The 25,107-nt window shown below is 36.3% G+C and overlaps 1 protein-coding gene and 1 pseudogene across 7 annotated transcripts in view; one reads left to right on the top strand and one right to left on the bottom strand.

Moving 5' to 3' along the window:
• Positions 1–25,107, bottom strand: part of Ten-a (Teneurin-a transmembrane protein) — a 308,074-nt gene that overhangs the window by 214,747 nt on the left and 68,220 nt on the right. Inside the window, exon 2 of one of the 7 annotated variants that reach the window (XM_089474227.1) lies at positions 22,558–22,616. The exons of the other annotated variants lie outside the window; for them this stretch is intronic. The gene's annotated coding sequence lies outside the window, so the exon portion shown is untranslated. The remainder of the gene's footprint in view (positions 1–22,557; positions 22,617–25,107) is intronic. 7 annotated transcript variants of the gene reach the window in all.
• Positions 23,652–24,164, top strand: LOC108618089 (mitochondrial import receptor subunit TOM20 homolog B pseudogene; annotated as a pseudogene).

The raw sequence follows: 25,107 nt of genomic DNA, 5'->3' as shown, positions 1-25,107 counted from the left end.
GAACTACTTCTCATTATCTAACGCTTCTAATGAGCAGAGGTGAGCTGAACGATGCATAAATATAGACCAAGCATGATGATGCCCTTGCCTCTACATTTACCTTTACATTCACCTTTTGCCCAGGCTCAATTTGAGGAGGCGGCAAAGAGTCTCGCCCCAACCATTTTGCTGACGTTAATGAAGCCGCGTTATTTTTAGGTAGCGCAACATGAAAATTAATTTCGCCATTTCACTTTGCCCGCATGTAAGTTGATATATAAACACACTCAGGCACCAACACACACATATATACCTACGTGTATATGCATGTGTGTGCGTGTGTGTGCTCGTAATAACACTTATTGTAGCTATATTTGCATTCATTAGATAGATGATGGCGGCATTCAAGCACTCTTGCTTGCTGAGCATATAATATTGTCAGTCAGTGTCGTGGTTATTGCGAATATCAATATATTATATTGCAGCTGAATCTGTATATCGATGATATGGAATGAATGCAGATAAAGCTATTTAAGGTTCGGCCAGAAAAAATGTCGAATCGATATCTCTAAATGTCATTATAAAATACTTGACGGATGCACGAACCGTCCTTGGCTCAGACCAAGGCCAAAAAAAAAAAAAAAAAATCTAGCTATAATTACGCATTTGCTGTGAAGAGCATAGGAAAAACTTGGATCCCCAAACTGCATCAGCTTGAACCCAGGCGAAGGCGATTTAAACGGAATTAATCAAGGCTAAAACTAGCTCGACCAACCCTAAAAGAGTTAGTCCAAGCTGAACTAACCCCAGCTAAACCAAGATTAGCTGAGATGAACCCAGTTGAACTGAGCTGAACTAAGCGGAACCCAGTTGTTAGCTTAACTATTATTACGAAACTAATCTAGATGTCTTAAGAAATACTCGAGCACCCAAACTAAGCCAAGCAGGACCAAGCCAAATCGAGAAATTAAAGGTTAAATGTTATGAGGCAATACGAGATCTAGCCAAACAGATGTCTTAAGCAATCCGGCAACCATATGAAAAGCAACGAATTTATCATATTGCGAATGATGAGGATAAAGCGTACCTATAGGGAAATCATAAATGGGAAAAGTAAACGCACCATTTAGAGACTACATCCATGGCGCGAATTATATTTTTAAGAAAGCTTTGCATGGGAATGACGAGTTGAGCCACAGGAATACATCGAACTACACCTTTTAGCAAATCTTGTATATGTACATTAAACTAAACTATTTACCAGAGTCACAAGTCAATTCTTAGGTCACATCACGAGTGGAAACAGTAAACTACTTTATGAAAGGTGCTGGAATCAAAAGCTGAACTATCGGATCTTTACAGGAAATACTGATTCTCCAGCCAAACCAACCTTTGGGCAAATCATAAAAGCGAATAGTAAGGTGAGCCTCAAGAAAATCGGATGCACAAACGTAACCTGCTCGCAAATGATGAATGGGAACGGCTTTTGATGAGAATGAAGAGCAGAAACACAGGAAAAGCAGCTGCATAAGTCGTGTCAGGCCATAAGACCAAATATTAATTTTAGTTTAATTACTTGACTAATCAATTCGATATTCCTATTTAAGTATTTTCAGTTTTGATCAATATGAAAGTTAGGGCATTTGAATGTCGTCTCTTTGCAGATTAACCACATCAACTTGTTGTTCACTGTTTGTGGTCGCGTGTAAGGCTCGAGGTTTGAGTACATTTTTACAGGTTCGCGCTCGACGCTGTCAATAATTTCGTTAGTAACGAAAAGAGCCGTACACACACACACACACACACACACACACACACACACACACACAAGGAGAGACCTCTGTGTGTGTGTGTTAACAATGGCGTACCCTAGTCATGTGTGTGTGTGTGTGGGTGAACTCTGGTAATGAGGTTGTTTTGCATGTTTGGTCATAATACAACATTTTGTGCTAGACTCTGCGTGCGGTTTATCTATGAAACCGTTAGGATATAGCGATAACAGCAGGTGTTACAGGTGTATGTGTATGTGTGTGTGTGTGTGTGTGTGTGTGTGTGCATGGTTCGAGCTGATTCCATTTAGGCATACAATGCATTTTGATATGTAATTAAATATTGTGTGGTTTTGTCAAACAGACAGCAAATCAATGTAGCTCTCACTCGGTCTCCTTTTCTGGATATCTGCATTTCCCTCTCTTTCTCTTTCTCTCTCACTCACTCTGTCTTTCTTTCAGTAAATTTGCATTGTAATTGCGGCAAATGCAATGAAATGCAACGCGTCAACTGATATCGCAGGAAATGCGCACAATTTTCGAGCCAGCCAGCCCGTTGCCCGTTCCCCTCCCTTCTACGGCATGGAAAATGTTAATGAAATTCAAATGAAATGAAACGAAACGAATCCTCATCGAATTGTATCGAATTGGAGTTTCAGCTCTTCGCACATAATTGCTGCTATTTCTGTAAACATTTTGCGAACAGCAGGAAATGCCGTAAATGATGCACATGGACAACATGACGTATGCGCAGCCAAACGGAACGGAACGGAACGAAACGGAAAGTCAAAGATATGAAACGGAATCAAGTCGAAATGACACATTTTACAGCTCGTCCTACCACGTGCGGCACACAATTATCTGACTGCCAGCAGTCAATTAGTCAATTGTTCGTGCAAAAATTGTTTATTAACTCGAACTTTGTTCAAGAAATAGAAATTCGACAAGAGGAAAAATGTCATTTGGCACCAGGATGCCTTACGGTGAAATGTTTGGCAATTAAACTTTAATGGAATTTCTATCAATTTTCTGTGTTGCTGCAACAAATTATTGAAGCTAGTGCGATTGACGAAACAATTTTATGGGGTGCCGACAAAGTTTTCAGGAATTAACTTAAAAATACGCGTTTTTTCAATACGTAATTGTAGCTTTTGGAAGGGAAACTATAGAAAATTCAAAAATATAACTGGACATATTATACAATTATTGTTATTATTATTAAATTTTTTTTTTTTTTTTTTAATTTAATATAAATGGGTACTTTTCCAGAAAAGTCAACTTTTACAGTATGCGAACCACCTGAGTTTTTGGTTATCATAAAAACACTCCAATTATTCTGCTAATCAAGAGATTCACTTTTTATCAAATTAATAAATGGTTTTTTACATTTATCTATAAAATGTCAAATCTTTATAGAAAAAAAGTTTAATAAAAAAGACAAGTACAAATTAAAAAAATTAAGTATTTAAACTTGCACAATATTGGAAATTTAATTCCTAAAAAAATAGTTAAGAAAAAAATGTAATAAATATATAATATATGTACAAAAATTAAAATTTTAACAAATAAAATCGAAAACTAATTTTGACATTTTTTAAAATTATTATTATTATTATTATTATTATTTTTTATTTATTTATTTTTTTTTTTTTTCAAAAATTAATTTGTATTTTCATATATTTTTTATGATTTGTATATTTATGTATATGAAAACAATTTAATTTTAATCATTTTACTTTCTTAAAATTAATTAGAGTATTAGATAATGGAAATCAACGATTTAATACTCATTTTCGAAAGTTAAAAGATTATATTGATTATGTGCATAGTTCATAAATTTTGATGTTCTGCCCATATGCAAACCATTTCACCGCTATTTCAGTTACAGATTTAGCCTTAATTCTATTCAGCCCTTGGTTGAGCTAATAGAACTAATATATTTTGTAACGTTTTTGGATCAGCTTGAAAGCACTTGGCATATTTTAAAAATGAAATTTTACAAATTACAATATTTACAATTTTGTACTCTTTAAGCAGAGATTTTGCAAAAATTGGAATTTAATACAATCAAAGGAAGTGTTAAGTCAACGACAGGTAAGCTGCAGAGATTACCGACAGCCACTTTAGTTTTGACATATTTGCTGAGGCTTAAGGGCGACAGGTGCGTACAAAGAGCTGGCCTGAAGGCCAAAGGGCACGGGCTTTGGCATCGGCTCCAGCTTCCGCTCCGCTTGCTGCTGCGGCTTAAGCCACAGAATATTTTAATTGTATTGCCAGTCAGGCAGCCGATAGTTAATTATATCTAAAGTAAAAATGCCATGAGCAGGTCAAGTTTCTTTGGTATGCTGGAGCACTGGGGAGCACTCGAAGCCGCAGCATTTGCTCATGGTACGAGATCTTGTTGGCTTTCTATTAGCAGGAAGCAGCAGCGCGGTTGCAGCAACAAAGGCATTCGGGCTTGCTGCTAATGAGAAAATAGTCGTAATAAGAAAGCGCACAATAAACAAAAAAAAAAAAAAGATACAACATAAATAAATAAAGAAAAAGTAAATAAAAACATTGAGCATACTTTCTGGAGTGTCTCTGTGTGTGTGTGTGTGTGTGTGTGTGTGTTAACTTAATATTTTCTTGACTCTTCGCTTGGGCAACTGTTTGTTGTTGTTGATACATTTTTTTTCCACACTTGCGACGTACTTAAGCGTGCATATGAAAACGAATTGCAGTCCCGGTCGCTGTCCCGGTCTGGAGTCGCATTCCACGTTCCCTTCGTTCCCTTCACACACCATATACATACATACATACATGCTATATGGGACTACATCCCATATGTATATACATATATATAGTATACTGTATACATCCTGTCTCTTTCAACGACTCTCTAATGCCCCACATATATATGTAAGTGTATATGTAACATTTGAGGGATATTTAGTTGGGGTAGGGGCTGCTTGCTGGCCCAGTCACTCAGTCGCTCTTTCAGTTTTGCCTTGCACTTGTTCACATTTCAGCCTGCGCATACCCTGTCAAGTCGAGCTGCAACAGAGCGGGGGGTAATGGCTGCAGCTAAAATTAAATTGAAGAATTTCTGGGAATAAACTTCCCCTTCTCAAAAAAAATATTATTATTGGCAAGTTTTTAATTACAGGGTATCTACTGGCCATTCCAGCCGTTGGCCTTTTTTTCTGCCGGCTCCTTTAAATTGTTAAAATGGAGCATGCAAAATAATTGCGTAGCCGCATATTATGTTTCTGGAGTGCGCCGAGAAGAGGCGGACGGCATTACGGACCAGGAATACGGATACGACGGATATGGCTAGGCATAGGGCGGATGGGGTTGAGGCTGGAGTATAGGAGCTGGGATATGGTGTTGGATTGTGATGGTCGTAGCCCGGCCGTATTTTATGCAACATTTCACGTCAAGAATTTCACCTTTTATACGGCAACCCTGTTGCATACTTGGAGACGGTCGCAGCTGCCGCTCATTAAAGCCAAATTGTTGCAATGTTGCTGCAAAAAGTGTCGAAGAAATTAAGAAAAATAATCAAGAGCCAACTAGCAAGCGCCGCCAGCAAGGGAATGTAGCAAATGAAATTAATGATATTTAAGGCACGTTTAAACAGGAGCTAACTGAACGTAATTAAATATTATAGAGAAGACTTTACTAAAGTTGTGCAAAACACTGATGAATCTGAATGTGAAGCCAGATTAGGTATAGCTAATTCGAAATGTTATTGTGTCCAAGTTTCGTATTGAATATTAATATTTCAATAATAATAACATAATTTTCGATATAGATTTCAGATGCCAAACAGCATAGAAATAAATTATAAAATTATATAATGAATAAGTTTTGGACTCTTGCAATTCAATAACATGTAAAGAATTTTAAATGCATAGAAAATTTAGTAAGTCTACACAGATTATAGAGTATAAGGTAAAAGAAATTGAATTGTATTAAAAACATAAAGACTTCATAGAGAGTATAGTATGTAAAATATGGAAATATATGAAAAATATAAAATATGTTGTATTTATTTATTTAATTTTAGTATGAAGCGGAGTATCCGTATATAGATTTTTAACTTTTACAACCCATTTCATTTAATTAATTTAAACCGTAATTTTTAAGCGAATTTAATCATTTTTTATAAAGCCTTGCAACTTCAGAGGTCTTATTGGATGGACAGAGATCAGCCTTCTTGAGAGAAAAGTGCGATGGCTCAGCAATCTAGCACAGAATCTGCTTTTAAGTTTATTTATTTTTTATTAAATAATACAAAGCTATTAGAAATTATTTGTTTATCTATTTATTTGTTTACATATTTTTATTATTTATATATATATATATTATATATTTATTTATCTATTTATTTAATCGATTATTTATTTATTTATTTGTTCATTTGTTCATATATTTATTTAACCAATTATTTATTTATTTATTAAATCATTTATTTATAAATTTATTAATGTATTTATTTCTTTCTTCCTTTATTTATTTATTTATATATTTATATATATTTATAATTATATTTTTATTTAAATTTATTCAATCATGTATTTATTGATTTCTTCATTTATCTATTTCTTTTTATTATTTATTTTTATTATTTATTTATTAATTTATTTATTCACGTATTTGTTTATTTATTTGATAATTTATTCATTTATTTAAGCATTATTTAGATACAAAATTAAACTTTGCTGACCACGTCCAACATGTCATTAAGAAATCGTACACACTAATCCGTACCTTATATCCATAAGATATGTTATATCCTTATATATATATACATATACATACATATATGTGTACGATTTCTTAATTTATTATTTATATTCATTCATTATTTATATATATTACTTATTTATTTATCTATTTATTTATTTTTTATGGATTTATTTATTTATTTATATATATCTCTATTTTATTTATTTGTTTTTTATGTATTAATTACTTAATCATTTATTTATGTAATCATTTATTTTTTGTATTATTCATGTATTTATAGCGGCTCACCGATTCACCGCCTCACAATATTTGTAGAATATACATAAGTTGTAGGATAGTTTTGTAGTATGTAAGCTCATAGTGTTAAGTTTGTTAGTTGCAAAGATAATTGGTGGGGTATAAGTTATAGAATGTAAGTAATATTAAGTAATCTATTTATTTAATAATTTTTTTTGTATCTATTTATTTATTTGTTTATTTGTTTATTTATTTACTGATTTCTTCATGTATTTATTTATTTCTTTTATTTATTTAATAATTTATTTATTCAGGTATTCATTTATTTATTTGTTTATTTAATCATTTATTTATTTTTTATTCATTTACTTATTTATTTTTTCATTCATTCAATTATTTATTATTTGTTTATTCACTTATTTATTAATTTGTTTATTTATTTGTTAATTTGTTTTTTTATTTTTTTATTTATTTATTAATTTATTTATTTATTTAATCACTTATTTATTAATTTTTTCATGTATTTATTCATATATCTATTTTATTATTTATTTATTACTGAAAAATATGATGGGGGGGGTGTGATGTGTCCCGTATTGCCCGCCCAGAATTTGTGTTTGAGTACATAAAGCAAATGCCATACGAAGGGAGAAATAAACAGCATACGAATATATCCCAGAACTAATGGTAATATGCTCTCCACATTCCACGATTTGATGCAAACACTATGAAAAATGTAATGGTCTTACATACCAATCGAAAGTTTTTGCATTTAAGCTGAGCCCGCTCTCAACTGCTTGACACTGAAGTCCTTTAGCTCATTTTGTTTTCTGGCTCAAGGCCAAAAGATGCGCGAGGTATTAAAATGCATAACGACTCCCAAAGTCAAAGGCTGAAAGTTTATTTTATATACACACATATTATTTTTTTTGCTTTCTTTTTTTTTTTTTTTTTTTTTTTTAATTCCATAAAAACAAGCTAGCAAAAAGGACTCACACAAACACACATAGACAGAAAGGCTTACAAAATGGTGTCAGCGATGGTTGCCATTGAAAGCAGAAGCGAAAAAAGTAAAAAAAATATAGAGAAGAAGCAGAGAAGCTAGAAACTATTAGAAGGTGTTGGCTGGAAACATTTTCCAACTTGGCTTTTCACACACACACGTACCAAGGATGCGTGCCTGTCAATGTGTGTGTGTTCACATAAATTGCAGCTCGCATGCATGCATAAGCGAAAGGTTATTTCGTTGACTGGATTTTGCGTCTGTCTGCTTCTTCTTCTAGCTGCTGTTGTGCACTTTTTTTTTTTTTTGTTAGGGCATTCTTCATCATCTTTGTTGCCGTTGTTGTGGATGTTGCCGTTGCTGTTGTTGTTGTAAATGATTAAACTCAAAGGCCAAAAACGAGCTGTTGCCGCTTGAGCTGCTCTTGAAGTTTATGACCATAGCTAAAGGTTATGCGCTTGCCATTATCAAAGATGCTGTCAAAGTAAAGCGTCGCATAGGGCACGTGTCACATACGGATTCCCCCCTAGCTGAGCTATATTGGTGCGAAAAACCCACTCATCTATGCAAAATTGTGCCAGCCAAGCTCTCAAATTCTTATGCTCTGATTATATACTTGGCAAGGGTACGAAGTTATTGCGAATATATGGAAAATATTTTAAAGCCAAATCAAGATGTTTACTTTTTGCTTCAGCATCCAAAAATATTTTTAATAAAAACGATATCTCTGAGCCGTAGATTGAACTTTATGTTATGCCAATAATTAAAGTAAAATAATAAAGTTAACGTTAAACAATTCTAAATGAGATGTTCTCAGCGAAGAGAAGTACATATTTAAGGCAGATAATGGAACAAAAATAATAATGTATAGTAAAAAATCATAGAAATACAATATTATACGATTAGCAGGGACCGCAAATAAGTGTTATGCATTTTAAAAAATTGAGGCTCAAAAGAAGCCCCAAGAAGAACGAGGAAATTACACATAAGTTATTTTTTTTTACGGCTAAATAAAACAAATAAAAAAAAAATGATAAACTTTTATTTGCAATTTAAAAAAAAAAATTATATTTGAAGCACTAACCATCAGGGACCGTAACGATTATAACTTTTATAGCAAAAATTAAATAATAAGAATTATTTTTTGAGTAATTGAAAAAAAAAAAAAAAAAATTAATTTTAAATTATTATAAATAATTTATATGATACAAAAAATTATTACACATCAATTTTCATATAAAAATCAAATCATAAAAATTAATAAATATCCAAAATAATTATTACAGATCAATGTTTATATAAAAATCAAATCATAACTCTTATTTTCAATTTTTATAATAAAAATTAATAAATATCAAAAATAATAATAAAATTTAAAAATAAGAGTTATGATTTGATTCTTATATAACAATTCATGTGTAAAAATGATTTTTGATTTTAATCATATAAATTATTAATAATAATTCAAAATAGTTTTATTTTATTTACTCAAAAAATAATTCTTACTTTTTAACTTTTTGCTATAAAAGTTATAATTGTTACGGTCCCTGACGATTAGTGCTTCATTCACTGCCGATTAAAGCCTTCATGATTATCACAATTAAACATTATTAAATTCTTGAATAAAACGATGCTTATCTATTTAATTCAATATTCAATACATATGAAAGGTATACGTAACTAGAAAGTCGAACAAAGTGAAAAATCATTTAACATCTGTCCGCAAAAAAAAAAGAAAAAAAAAACAAGTAAGAAAGCTCTAGTCGAGACTGCTCGACTACGAGATCCCCTGAACCCTTGGAGCAATAGATATTTCAATAATTTTTCGCGTCTTTCAGCTTACACAAGAAACACGCACACACACACACACAGGCATACATACACACACACGCATACAGACACACATACACACACACACACGCATACATACACAAACGCATACACACACACATACACATACACACACACATACACAAACACATACACACACAAGCACCCACGCATAAACAAGCATGGGCTGCAGTGTGCGCTTACTATGAGAACTTAATTGTTTAATAACTTTTTTTATGGACGTACGATCTTCATGAAACTTTCAGATTATAATTATAACATGGATATGCATGTAATTGCCAAAGCACAAGTCTCTAGTATTTGAAATACGCGTTTTACAAAAGTGAGGGTGAGGGGGTGAATTTAGAGGTGGGGGGTAAAATTTAACAAAAACCGAAATTGTATAAATTGCATATAAGCATATATAAAAAATTTGGAGACTCTAGCAATAAAGGTGTAGAAGATATAATTTTATAACTGGTTTTCGATAAGGTTTTTTATCGATAAAAAAAGATCGGAATGAGTTATCGATTTTTAATGATAAACTTGATATGCGCGCTGTAATTACGGACATTCTAAAAAAAATTTGAAGTCTCTAGCTCTTATATCTTCTGAAATCGACGCGTTCATACATACGGACAGACGGACAGACGGACAGACAGACGGACAGGGCCAAATCAACTCAGCTCGTCACCCTGATCAAGAATATATATACTTTGTGGGGTCTGCCACGCCTCCTTCTGCCTGTTACATACATTTCAACAAAACCATTATACCCTGATTTCCCATTTTCAATGGGTTCAGGGTATAAAAAAAAACTCTGAAATGTTGGTTAATAAAGTTATAAAGTGTTTGGTCAAAGCAACTTTTTATCCTATTTGGCGAGAGAGCAAAGCAAAGTTGCATGTGAGGAACACCGAGGGAATGAGCGAGAGGCAATGGGCGAGTGATAGTGATAGTGAGAGCGAGAGGGAAAGGGAGCTGTTAGAAGTGCTGCTAAGATATATGAGAGTCCACTTTATGGGGCGCGCCAGCAATGTGTTGTTTGTGGCCTGACATTTCTTTTGGGCAGGTGGCTGGGGTGGGGGGGGGGGGGGGGGGGGGCTAGTCAAACTCAAATTTATGATGGCATTGTGCAAGGAGCAGGAATGCAAGAGCAGCTTGCTGACTGCTTGACTTGCTGCATGAGTCAGCGTCCGTCCATTCTTCCTCTCGCCTATACCGCAGGTGATCAGCTGGCTGAGACAGATGCTGCCAGACGTTGGGGGGTTGAGCGGGTGGATGAGCACGTTGAAATGATTACCTAAAGCAAACACAGACATGGCAGCAAACAAACACACACGCACACACACACAGACACACGCACTTCCACACACCTGACTATTGTTACAAAATGTTGGCCCCTGCTTCAGTTGCTGCTGCTGCTGATGATGATGATGATGATAGCTTGAAGGCTTAAAATGTTCACTCACAAAGCGGGTTGGCTGCACCGCCAGAGCAGAGAGCAACTGAGCTGCCAGCTGGATACAGATATGAAGGGAAAGGGCAAGGGTGACGGTGCTGCTGTAGGGGCAACTGCTGCTGCTGCTGCTGCTGCTGCTGCATATGGGTTCTTCTTAGGCACGCATGTGTAAAAAGAACGCAAAGGCCGGCTGGTATGCACGGCTCGTCCAGCACACGTCGCGTATACGTAATGCCATGCAAATGCATACATATGCATACGTATATGTAGCTGTGTGTGCGTGAGTGGCTCTGTGAGTGGGTTCGGTGGTGCTTGCACCACTTCAAAAACGTGTGCGAACAGCCACTTGATTGTGTTATTATTATTGTTTCAAGTGTTGCTTTCTGTTGTTGGCTGCTTCTTGTTTATCTGCAGCCATTGTAGCAGCAACTGTCACAAAGAGAGAAGCGCGTTCCATATACATAGCCTTAAAAAATATATGTATATATATTTTGGTCTATATATATGTATATTTGTATATTTGTATATACATATTTCAGTATATATACGCCCGAGTCCATTTGGCAAAAGAGCTTAACCCATGCGAATTTTCCAATGATTGAATAGCTCAACGCTAAGCCAATTTGTATAACTTTACAAGCTATCGTTTTGTGTTATCGATTACCGATATATTTTTAGATTACTTGCACATATTGAAAAAGCAGTAAAATCCAATACGAATCAAGTCATATTGCATGGAAACTTACTTGAAAAATTATGCCTGTTATCGATTACTGCTATCGATTATCTGAATATCAGTAGCTCATATGTAAGTCTTATTTCATTTCATATTTTTGGTTATTATAAATATCACTTAATAAACTAATTCAACTTTATGTGTATCGTTATCGTTTATCGATAAGTTTATTTTTGGGCTATAAATATATTTCAATATAATTATATATCAATATTCTATATATCAATTCAATACAAATATATTTCAAATTCTTGCTCGGATGGCTGCTCATGTCTGCTATCGACTTATATTATCGATAACCGATTAACAGAGAAATCGCTGTATCAGTATACACTTTTCCTCTGCATACAGTGCTTGTACTGTCATATGTAATATAAACACATAAACTAGGCCTGTGTACCTTCTTTTGTCGTTATCGATAAACGATTAGTTGCTTGAATAGCTAGCCTGCAGCTGCAATGGCAAGCAACTATTGCTGCCACAATAATCCTTTATATGGGATCTGTTACACTACACACACACAAGAAGCAAGAATGCACTTTGAATGCATTCAAGCGGCGGCTCACACTCGAATGCGCATCCATTTCAAATGAGCGAAAGTTTCAGGCATTTAGATAAGTGAAGCAACTCAACGGGAGATGATTTTACACAACTGCATCGAACACTCTGTAGCTGAACAATATATTGTAAGTGTATGTTCATTTTAAGTATTGCATAGTATACCCCATGCGATGTATCTTATGCCTACTGGGTATTCGCGGCAAGCACAAATAAATTGTTAAATAATTTTCACGAAAATCTGTGCAATTATTTGATCATTTAAAATGAATTTGTTTGACTCGAACTGGGTTAAGGGAGCGTCCGATAATGATAATTTGTAGCTGTGTGTGCGTGCGAAAGTGAAAGCTGCGAGTCCTTCCGACAATCCTTGAAAATCTGTTTCCCAGCGCCTTGAGCGCCATTTGCGCTATCCTTTTTCCTTGACTCCCCGCCATCGCCCTCCCCATCCTTCTGGCCTTTGTTCGTGTCTGAAGGGTAATTTATGAAAATTACTAAACGAACTACACCGAATGCGTGCAAATGCTGTTTCTCTCGGTGCCGAGCACAGCGTAGATAAGCCAAAAATAAGAGAACAAAAGCTGAGCCATTCATTTATAAGTCTAGCGCTACCCTGTAAATAATAATGATTGTTGCATATGTATTTAAATATTGCGAAGCAATCCAATGAATAAATGAGGATTCTATGATAGGTACTCTAATGCATTATTAAAAGTATGGATAAATATAGGATTATTACTATTCTATCCTATCTGCCCTAAATAGTCTGTATATCTTCCTCTCTATCCATATACCCCCTCAAATAGCTCCAGAATAATTTTCCAATAATTAAGTCATCAAATGTGTTATCTCATTTCATAACATGCAGCTGTCATTAGTGCTCTTCCCACTCAGTTACAGGGTATTCAAACGGGTTAAATGCAGCTTTAGCACGCAAATAAAAAATAAAAGAAAACTAAAGCTGGAGCAGTCGCAGCTGGGCGTGGCACTGGCGCATCACAGGATGTTGGCGTGCTCTTCATTGTCGTAAACAAAAAAGTAGCGAGGCACTGCAGGATGCGACGCCCAACCGGAAGACCCAGCCAGAGACAGAGACAGAGGCAGCGAAAGAGAACGAGATAGAGACAGGACGGAGACAGAGAGCGGACAGTGTGCGCCATGATAATGCTAGCCGAAGCTCTGGCTCTGGCTCTGGCTCTGACGCTGGTTCTGGTTCTGGCTCCAGCTCCACTAGCACATAATCATGCTCTTGCTGTTGTTGATGATGTTGATGATGATGATGATGATGGTGCTGCTGCTGGAGCTGAAGTCCTGGCATGCTCATTAAAAATTACCGTTCTTATGAAAAGTGGAATTAAAACGTGAAGTTTCTGCCAAGGCGCGTAAAGTTTTAATTGTTTACAATAGGCGACGCTCCGAAAATACGCTCCAACAGTGATCCAATCTAGAGCTGACAGATGCCCTGTAAAAGGATTCTAGATAGACACTCAGATAGAAATACTTTGATATCTGTTTGCTATGGAGAGAGTGAGATAGAGAGAGAGAGCAAATGAAATGGAAACAATGAACGTTATCATCGTGAACTATCTATATTAAAATAACTCTCATATTTCCTAAACTTTCACTTCATAGATAATCTAAGGCTAACACGCATATTCACGCAGGCTCTTCGCTTGGAGCTGTCATACCCTTTCGTGCCAGAAAAGAGCTCCAGGATATATAATAAATACGAAGACGGCACTGGCAATGCATCTTTCAGGTTTATGCGTGACACAATTGCGATAACTCATGGGCATGAACTTCCGCTGGCTTAAGGGCCTCCAGTGCTGAGCTGCATGCTCATAAACATCTCAGAAACTGTAAATAAAAGCTTAAAAACTATTTTGTGGTCATTAAAATACAAAAGTGACAAAACTCTTGAGCTGAGCTGAATGAAGAAAATAAGTTGATTCCAAGGCTTTTCAAGAGTATGCTAGATATATAGGAGAAGACATCAACATAAACCAAGAGTTGCTGTACGCTCACTAGGAGTCTTTACTGTACTTGCTTAGTAAGGACAGTCTTGCTTTTCATGATATTGCTGGACGCATAAACCTGATTAGTTTGGCTGACAGTTTTGTAGCGGGCAATCACTGCAAAATATAAAAATGCAAGCACTCACTCACACACTCACACACTCTAGCAGCTGTTTACGCTTTTTAAGTAGAAATTTCATTTGTCGCCGTCATAGCAAGTGCAGCCTAGCCCCGTAGTTAATGCCTAGCGCCTACGTTCTTTCTTCCGCCTCATCTCACTCAGCCACGCCCAGCTAAATACTCTCATTTAAAGAGGGGGAAAAAAAAAAGAGTTTGCTTTTTATGTGGATGCTTCGTTTGCTGCAGCAGCTCATTCGGGCCTTGACTATTTATTTGGCTTGCGCTCTCCAGGTTTCTCCCTCTGTCTCTCTCTCTCTCTCTCGCTTTCTCTCTAGCGCTCGCCCTCGTTGCTGCAAAGTCATTAAGACTAATGGCCACCTAAACAGCTCAAAGTGCAGATTGTTTGAGTGGGCGTGGGGCCAGGCTTTGGAGGCGTTTGCTGCAGTTGCAGTTGCATTTCCACTTGTTGTTGCTTGTTACAGTTCTTCGTTCTCGTTGTTGTTGTTGTTGTTGTTGTTGTTGTTATTGTGGTTTTGATTTTGTAGTTTTCTGGTATTACAATACAACACGTTCCACCGCACACGAATTTATTTGCCACTCTCCTTTTGGCTATTGTTTGGCATTGTTAGCGCCAGCTCTTCCTCTCTGTCTCTCTCCCTCTCTCTCTTCCACACTACCTCTCCCACTCTTTCTATCTACTTCGCTTCCTTGTGTATGTGTGTGTGTAATTAAGCACTCCAGCTGAGTTGTAAAATGTGTTTCAACACTTTTTCACTTGTTTCCCCCAGTTGTTCTCCATTGTATCATTCCTTATGCCAGCCCAACTCCGCCCCGCCCTCCTCCTTCCACCCACTCATCACGAAATTTGTCGGAAAACAATTTAAGGCAAACCGTGCGGCTTGCGGCCCCATTCCCATCCCATCCGCTGGCAGTCAGACAGGGCGACCAGGCCACTATATTCCACTATTGACTACCAATTTCGGTTGATTTTATTGAATTTCAAAGAACACAAAAAAAAAAAAACAAAAAAAAAAAAAAAAAAAAAAACGAAATAACAGAAAAAAGCCACAAAACGAATGAACTGCATAAAGTTTGCATTGTGTGAATGCCAAGTGTTTGAAAAGTCGCCGAAGAGGAAAATTCAAATGGACTTTCTTCAGCTGAATGAAAAATGCAATAGAACAGGTGAAAGGTGTAGCAAAGCGATAGATAGATAGATAGAGAGTGTGAGAGAGAGAGAGAGAGAGAGAGAGAGAAAGAAAGAAGCAAAGTGGACAGCAGATGAGTAAAAAGTTAAGTGTTGGGCAAATTGATAAGTAAAGGGGGAACCAAAAGTATGCAACATTGTTGAAGGCATAGAGAGAAGCTATGAAGGAAGTTTGAAACCGAACTGTAAGTCGAAGAGCCCCAAAAGAGCAGTAAAAAAGCCACAATATATCATAATGGAAATTAAAAATAATTAATAAATAAGCTTTAAAAATAATGCAATCAAAATTTCAAAAGAAAGAATAAGAAGTATAAATTTAAGGAAAAAAAAAAAAACTATTTGAAAAGTTAACTAAGAAAGAAGCGATTAAAAAAGCCCAGGACTATAAAAAAATAAGTGAAAAGTAAACAAAGGACTAGGCTACGAAAGCGGAAAAAGTCTGACAAAATACTTCTGACAAAAAAAAAAAAAAAAATATGTAAAGAATCTTTTGAATTTCGGAAAATCAAAGTGGAAAGCTTAGAAAAAATGGAAGAAGTAAAGAGGAAAGTTAAGCAGATGAAGAAACTACAAAAGTTGCAAAAGAAAACAAACCAAGAATCATGTAAACAAAAAAAAAAAAACGCGAAAAGCCGATCAAAATAATTGAAAAGTTTTGACAAGATTTTATGAAAAGGAAAATGTGAAGTCAAACTAAAAATGCCCAAACAATCAGTTATGATGAAATATCTCGAAAGTAGCTCAAAGAGAGGTTGCTGACTGGCATAGCTAACTGTTCGTGGTGAGAGAGCAGAGAGAAGCATGTAACAGTAAAAGGATAAGCAAATTCGTATAGCCAAAGCCCGCAGCGATCAAATCAGAGCAGCAAATTAAGAAATCAAAGTGATAAGCTAAGCCCGAAACGAGGCGAGAAGCAAAGCACATGGCGAAAATCAACGGCTATGCGAAGCGAGAGAAGCGAAGCGTGAAGTAAGCCAGGGAATTGCCAGAAGGAACGCTTGCTCTATCACTCAAACAAGCTATCTACTTCACTTGCAGCTGACTTCACTTCAATGGCTGCTGCCAACGAAGGTAGAACGCAAATCAAATCCAAAGCAACACCGTCGTCGTCGTCCTTTTGGGAGTACGTCCTGACGACTTGCAGCAACCTTGAATGGGGCAACATTCAGCTGCGTTAAGTGCATTTGCTTTCAGCATTTTGCGGATGCTTTCAAGCAGCAATTAGACACTTTTAGCTACATTTGAAATTAAATGCTGTCAGGCTGCTGCGAATTGAGAGATCACTCGACGTGCGCGCACCGGCACACGCAGCTCCCCTTTTGGCCAAGACGATTTTCATTCCTTTGCTGCCACTGCTTTATCCCTTCTTGTTTTTCTTTTACTTGTTTTTTCTTCCCTTCTGCACAAACTAAATGAAATTATTTCCGTATAATTTATTTGCACTAACAAGAAAATGATATAAGCGCCTTGGGCGCTAACTCCGCGGCCCTCGGGTGGCATTCATTAAGAGCAGCAGCCACCTTCCATCTATATGGGATGGATAGATGGGTATACGTATATATGTATGTATATAAATCTGTCTATATCTATATACACAAATCCCAGGACTCTGTCGCGAGTCTCGCTGTCTACGTTCGTCTTCATCATACTTTGGGACTGAGTGAGCGGGTGACAGGAGAAGGAGAAAGCTAAAATTTATGCTTGACATAGAAACACAATTTCGTCTGACTGTCGACCATTTTGTTCATGTACTTGCATCTGCCTCCATTTGACTTGTTTTCATGTCTACTGTATCTGTGTCTGTGTCTGTGACTATGTCTGTGTCGGTGTCTGTGTCTGCCTTTGGATGTGTGCTGCTTTTTTCTGCACTTCCATATTTCGGCATGCTTTCAAATTGAGTTGCAACACGCTATAGAACAAGTAGGATTGCTCGAGAGTAGAGAATGACCAAAATGGAAGATACCCTAGAGCTTGGCTTTCAGCTTCCCGGTTTGGTTGGTTCTCTGGATCAATGTATGTTTAAGATGGAGGGTGGGATAGACGAACGAATGGGCGAGTGATTGGAAATATGGATGGGCCGAGGAACAGATAGATAGGACGAGCGAAGGCACAAAGGGATAGATGAAGACGGACGGAAGGACTAATGAAATGACGAAGATACGGGTATACGGAAATACTGAGAGATGGAGGGATGGACGGACGGTGGGATAGATTGTAGAAAAGATTTTTGGATGCACAGATGGATAGTTGGCTGATTAAAAGAGGTATGGATGGATAGATATATAGATGGGCGATCAAGGACAAGTAGAGAACCAAAAAAAGATCACATAGATGGCCAGAAAAGCATTTTGGAGGATACTCAAATGGATCTATAAAAGACGGACTGATGGACAGACACACTGAAGGAAGGACACATAGACCGAACGAGGAATATACAGCTGGATAAATAGACTGGCAGTCTGACGAACGGACGGACGAACAGAACTAACTCAACTAGACGGTTGCTACTGCTGCCTCTTACAGTGATTTTAACAAATGCAGTATACCCAGAATTCCGCTTTTCCATGGGCTTGGGTTTGAAAAATGAATGTGTGTGTTTGTGTGTGTGTGCGTGAGTGTGTTTGACATGATTGCAGTTGTGCATTCGACTAGAAGATGCTCTGTCCTAACTCGCCTAAGCGCACCAGCAACAACAAGGATAAGTTCCATGTGAACTAACTGCAAGTCCTTGTGGTTGGCTCTGCACCAGCGTTTGCCCTTTGAGTGGGTCAAGGCGGCTAATAAGCCCCTTAAAGCCTCACTTGGCTTAACATGTCCACTTAACCTCCAGTCTTAGTTGCTTGCCATGCTCACAGTTATTTTTATGGCTGGCATTACTTTGACTTGACTTAATGCATTTTGTGCCAGCACTTGTCCCCATGGTTGTGGTAAAATTAATTAAATGAAGACCTTCCTCTAGACATAGTTTAGTTTGGGTAGCTCTCTTCTGTCTTCTGTGTTATTGTTACGCTACCAGCTGGGGAATCGCACATTTTTCACCAATCATCCCTGTTGTTCTAACTAAATTTCTGCTCTTTACTTGGTTTTAATATTTAGCAAATGTTTTATTTTATATTTTCTAGTTCAGAGCTTCTTTTTCCTCTCCTTCCTTTCCACACTTTTTCACTTCTTCACTCAAGTCAGTGAAGACCTAAAGGAATACCATCTACCCCTTAGTTAAACCTCGTTCAGCTCTACCGCTTAATTAGCTAAATCTTTGCTGAAGACCTTAACTCAGTCAACAGCTTGCACTACCGGATACCCTGTAACCCTTTTGCTTTTGGGAACTAATTAGCTGCAGCTGACAGTTTAAGACAAACAAAGTGCAACAGTCGCAGCTATGATAAAGAATAAAAAAATAAAAAAAAAACCTATTAAGCTGCCCTCAAGTGTCAGAACCGCACAAATTCTGTTGTCAACCGACAACAACAAAAAAAGAAGGAAATACACACACACACACATACATATACATAGAGAGCATACACATGGATGAGCCGTTGAGCTGTGTGTGCGGGCAGATAGCTTAAGGTCCCATGTATCATGACGAAGCTGTTGACACTTCATAAATACATGAGTTGCACTCGGCGTCCGCTCACACGTGCACTGCGCGCACATACACACACACATACACAGATGGCACACACACACACAAATGACACACATTAGGTATGCTTATAGCTGTGCACAATTGTTACTGTTCACGTTTTGTTATACCCTGTAGAGTTGGCTAAAGGCAGACAAACGCTTACTCTGCTTGCAGCGGTTGGAGCTGGGTGGAGTTGGTTAAGAGGCGTGGCACTATAATGGAAAATTAATCTTTGATTTACGGGATTTACTATTGATAATTATTTATTAGTAGTAACGATAGTTGTTTAAAAACTGTGACGATAGATGTTCAGCAACAGTCGATAGTTATTTAAGTACGATCAAGAGTCGACAATAGTTCATTAAATATCATCGATAGACGGATAGTACGATGAGTAAAAGAGTAAAAGAGATGAAACGAACTAAGATTGTTTAGCATAATAATCGACTCACATTTGAAAATCTACATACAAATTCTATTTAAGAGCTAGATTCCAAGTAGAAATACGTAAATTTTTGTAATTTGGATTGAGTAAAGTTTGCGCATAGTGGAATATCTTTTACCGAAAGTAAAGCCTAAGCTTGTGACCATATCTTATACCTATATGATCAGACTATATTAACATAGATGCAATTCAATCAGTAAATCTAAAAATGTGGACCAAGATTTCTACTTATCTAAATGAACTCGAATTCATTTTCTTTAATTGCTATACACAAATACTGTGATATCTTCGCTCTTTCATAGATCAACTATATCTAAAGAGCTGATTAGCTAATACAGAGTATTTCCTAGTGCAGCACATCCTTTGCTCACACATGCATTTTTTCAGCAAGTGTATCTTTTTTGTACTTTGTCCCCATCCGAGCACTTCAACAAATTTACACTTGTATCACTCATACGCTACGTTTTTATGCTATTTGCACACACACACATACACCCACACACACACACGTGCGGGTGCAAACACACCTCAGTGCACGCTGCTATTGTTGTTGTTGTCAACGCTTGTTTAACGCCTGAATCGTCGCATGCGGGTTACAAGAACAAACTACAAAGCAACAAAAAACAAAAACAAACAAAAAAAAATAACATAAAAAAATGAAAAAAAAAAAAAAAAATACTGAAGGGATAGAGGAAGAAAAAATAAGGAAACAAATTTGAACAACAAAATTAAAAGCACGCGAAATTTGTGTGCACTATGAAAATAAAATGAAATGAAACGAAATGGAATGAATTGGAACACAGAATTCGAATGAGGGCGGACCAAACAAGCAGCTAAAGTGCGAAAGGGCTCAAGGATATGTGTACCAGGATAATTGCATGCACTGAGTTCGCTGAACCAGTTCCAAAGTGTATCACTTTGACAGCTCGAGCAGGCGTTCTACGCGCAATGAAATGGATTGATGTGGAGAGGAGAAAGAGGCAAAACTACGGCAGTCGCAATCGCAATTGCAATCATACGCAGAACGTAATGAACTTTGTTGCCTTCTTTGTGCTGTGAACTGGATCAAAAGAGAAAACAGTGAGCTGAATGTTATTAGCGGATAGCTTTTGGCCTTGAAATGAGATGAGATGTGCTCTAATGCAGCAGCTCTAATATGTTAATGACTGTGTTCATGAACTAGTTCAAAATACATTTCCTTAACTAAATTATAATGTAATAGCTCTCTCTCTCTCTCTCTCTCTCTCTCTCTCTCTTTACCAAGTAGCATAATATATAAATGACTCAGTATCTCTCTCTCTCTCTCTCTCTTCTCTCTCTCTCTCTCTCTCTCTCTCTCTCTCTCTCTCTCTCTCTCTCTCTGTCTCTCTCTCTCTCTACCAAGTAGCATAATATATAAATGACTCAGTCTCTCTCTCTCTCTCTCTCTCTCTCTCTCTCTCTCTCCTCTCTCTCTCTCTCTTTACCAAGTAGCATAATATATAAATGACTCAGTCTCTCTCTCTCTCTCTCTCTCTCTCAGTTCAAATACTGGTTTAAAAAATTTGTATAATAATTGGAAAATGTGATACTTATAATTGTTCTTAATATGAACAGATATAGCAGAATAACATATACATATATTACGTTGCCTTCCCTTCATAAACTGGATCAATAAAAAGCTTAAAGTATTGTAAACAGTGCGCCAATATGGCAATCACTGTTAAAAGTTCATGAACTAGTTCCAAAGTCTTTTTGTTAAAAATATTTAGGCCTCAGCTCATGAACTGGTTGAAAAGATTCTAACATATATATCGAAATGCTAAGCTTGGAGTATCTGTAAGTAAGCATTCCCTCAAATATTTATCTATGCGCTGCAAATCTCACATTTAAAGTCCATGAACCGGTTCCAAAAAAGTTCATTATCATGAATCAAATACCCTCATGAGCCCACTCGATCTATTTGTATCTGTAGCGAAGTGGTGCTTGCACTGTCCTCGGAAGTGCGACAAACGCGTAGACAAAAGAATGCTGTACAAATGTCAGAGGGTATCGCAGCACTGCCTGATCTCATAGTTTTCTTTCGTGTTTGCACTTAATGTCGCTCTGGGGCTATGACAAGTGGCACTACGACGAAAAAAACTGAGAGAAGAGAAGCATTTAATAGAAGAAGCAAACACTACGAGTAGCTGAAGCTGGCAACAGAGGCGTGTCAGCTGGCTGGGCTATGCGAAAGGCAAATGAAGGCAGAAATAAATGTGAAGCAGAGCAAATGAATCACCGACAAATTACGGTAAGAAAAGGAAATTTCAAAACGGAAATGGCGGCAGCAAAATTTCGTTATGGCCACATCACAATTTTTTTTTATTTTTATTTTTATTTTTATTTTCTTTTTTGTTTTCTTTCCGTTGCGCATTTTTCCACTGCGCTCCTTTTGTGTGTGTGTTTTGTGTGTTTTCTTTAGCCGCTTCTTCTTGTTCATACAGTTGGCAACAATATTTGCAGTTTCTTAAGTTTTCGTCTCTCTGCTCCTTTCCATTCCCTGCCCTTTCCCACTTCTTTTTTGTTTTATGGGCCAGCGGCCAAACGGAGTAGTAGTAAAAATTTTAACATAACTCGAGAAGCAGAAGCAAAAAAACTAAAAAAAAAAAAAAGAAAGGTCTTATGAAATATGCATATGCTCATTTGGGCTTACAGTGTGCCACGCCCACACATAAACAAACACACTCAGCGCCATTGTTTTTTTGTTCAGGCTACACAATTTCATTAAAGCTCCTACGAATAGGACCTTTTCTTTAAAATGTTCGCACTGGGAATACTAAAGAACGAGAGTTAGAAACAAATTGAGTGGGACTGACCAGGCTTGAGTAGTTCAGGTGAGCCAGTTCCAGAGTTGCGGTTGCAGTGAGTTAATTACCTGAAAGTGAGAAGAAAACGAGAAAATATTTGAGTATGTTAGTAAGAATATTTTATTTTATATAGTATATGTATTTATAATCATTTAGTTACACAAAGTGCAAAAATCTTGTAAAAAATTTTCTTTAGCTTGTACAATGTATGTATAAGAATTATCAATATTATAGGTCCTTATAGGGACTGCAAATAAGAGCCATGGACTTAAAAAAAAATTGGGCTTTAAAGAACCCCCAAGAAAAAAGGGGGTTACTTTTTTATGGCAAATTAAAAAAAAAAAAGATAAACTTTTATTTGCAATTTTTTATTAAAAAATTATATATAATTATTAAAATTAATTTTTATGATAAAAATAAAAAATAATTATTGTATAAAAAGCTAATCATAACCTATTTTTAGTTTTTATTATAATAATTATTTTTGTTTTTTACCATAAAAGTTAATTTTTAAATAATTTTTTTTTTAATTTTTTTTATTTTGTAAAATTTTTTTAGCTATAAAAGTAATAATTGTTACGGTTCCTGATAATAGGATCTGGGACAGTCTAAATTTAAGATTATAGAAGAAAAAATATTGTCGTACTGTCTATAGACCATGCTTTGATGCTGATTATATGATCAAAGATTTTCTCATAACTGACATGGGTTGTACATCTACTACATATACATATCTAGAGCAACAGAAAACTAATGCTCGATAGCTTTGCCTTAAACATCATTTGGGACAGACACGTCAATATCGAACGCTCTCAGTATTCGTTCATTTTACCTTTGGTCAACACAGTAAAAGTAGAACGCAGGGCTCCTAAAAAAAAAAATAAATAAATAAATAAATAAAAATAAAATATTAAATTTTAAAAAGCAAACAAAAAAAAGAAAAAAAAAAAGAAAAAAGTAAAAAAATCAAACAGCCCAAAGGACAGTTAATAAAAGTTTTTAAATTAATTGATTAAATTTGAAATTTTTTTTTATTGTTTTCATTGATGATAAGCGAAATTCCTGCTCAAAATTCTGAAGCCCAAATTGTAGTTCGATTGAAAATGTCGGTCGCATGCTTGCTGGTATTCACTGTGGGCACCGCCAGTGCCATTATCCTGGCCTATTGCATGTACTATGATAGAAAGCGTCGCCTTGACCCGGCCTACAGACGGAAGGTGCACGAGCGCCGTCAACGGGATGAGATTGAAATGTTGAAGTACCGCCTGATCAGAGACAGCGAGTGGGCGCTGAGCGATATCATGTGCGATAGCAGTGCTTATATGACACTGGAGCGCTGCTTTCTCGACGAGATCAAGGTGGGGGAGGTGCTGATTACTCAGGGTAACATATCCGATGGCCTCAGCCATTTGGCCAATGCAATCATGATGTGCGCCCAGCCGACGCCAGTGTTGCACACGTTGAAGGAATCGCTGCCAGATCGTGTCTTCATGCCGTTGATCATGAAACTGCATGAGCTGCAGAGCTATGAGGGCACCTCCACATCCAGCTCCAACAAGGAGGACTCGTCCAGCTATCCAGACTTCAGCCAAAATTGCTCCGATACCGAAAGGTGAAGCATAGAAGCTTAATTTATATGACTATATATATATCAATATATATGTATGTGTATATGTATGTCTGCATGAATATATACGTATGTATATATTCCTATATATATTTATGTATATATGTTAGATCTTTAGCCAAATTGTCAAAGTGTCTTGCATAAAAGCCGTTCGATTTTTGTTATCTAGTCACAGAAGAGATTGAAAATATATGAACCAGTACATATATGTGGAATTATTTTATTTTAGTTATTTTTTATACAATTGAATCCTGTTATAACGACTCCGCTTAAAGCGTCCAACCGGTTATGTCGACGATTATTCGATGTCTTGATTGGTCCCCATACAAACTTATATGAAAGAACCTCCACAATCCATTTATCCCGACGATTTTTTCATATTTTTGAGTCATTAACCGGATATTACGACGTGCCGAAAAAAAAAGCGAAATAATGACAACAAATTTATGCATTAAAACACGCTGTTAGAAATATATATATATTTATTTATCAGTGATCAGTGTGTACGTAGCAGCGACACAAATGCTGCTAAGACACAGAGAGAGAGAGAGAGAGACACACAAGCTGTTATTTAAATAATATATGATAAAAATATATTTATATATAAATATTTGTTGTTTTGATTACAAAACTAATTTTTTTATGTTAAACCCCTTTACGAGCATGGCAACCGTAAAAAAAAATGAACAAAATATATATTTTTTGTTCCTTCTGGTTAAAGCGTCCTCCGGGTATAGCGACGTAAAACCGTCGGTCCCTTGAATGTCGCTATAATTTGAAAAGTACAGTTATAAAATGTTAAAGACGTTCAACGAACATGCATACATATGCTTATATATATATATGCATGTACAAATATATATGTATATATATATAGTAAGTATTAGAGTTGAATTATTGTGTGTAAGAGAGGCGAATAGAGCTGTGCGAGT

This window comes from Drosophila arizonae, chromosome X (assembly GCF_054131065.1).
Source record: "Drosophila arizonae isolate 15081-1271.41 chromosome X, UAZ_ARI_1.0, whole genome shotgun sequence".
Lineage (NCBI taxonomy): Eukaryota > Metazoa > Arthropoda > Insecta > Diptera > Drosophilidae > Drosophila > Drosophila arizonae.
This window is presented reverse-complemented; position numbering and strand designations above follow the sequence as displayed.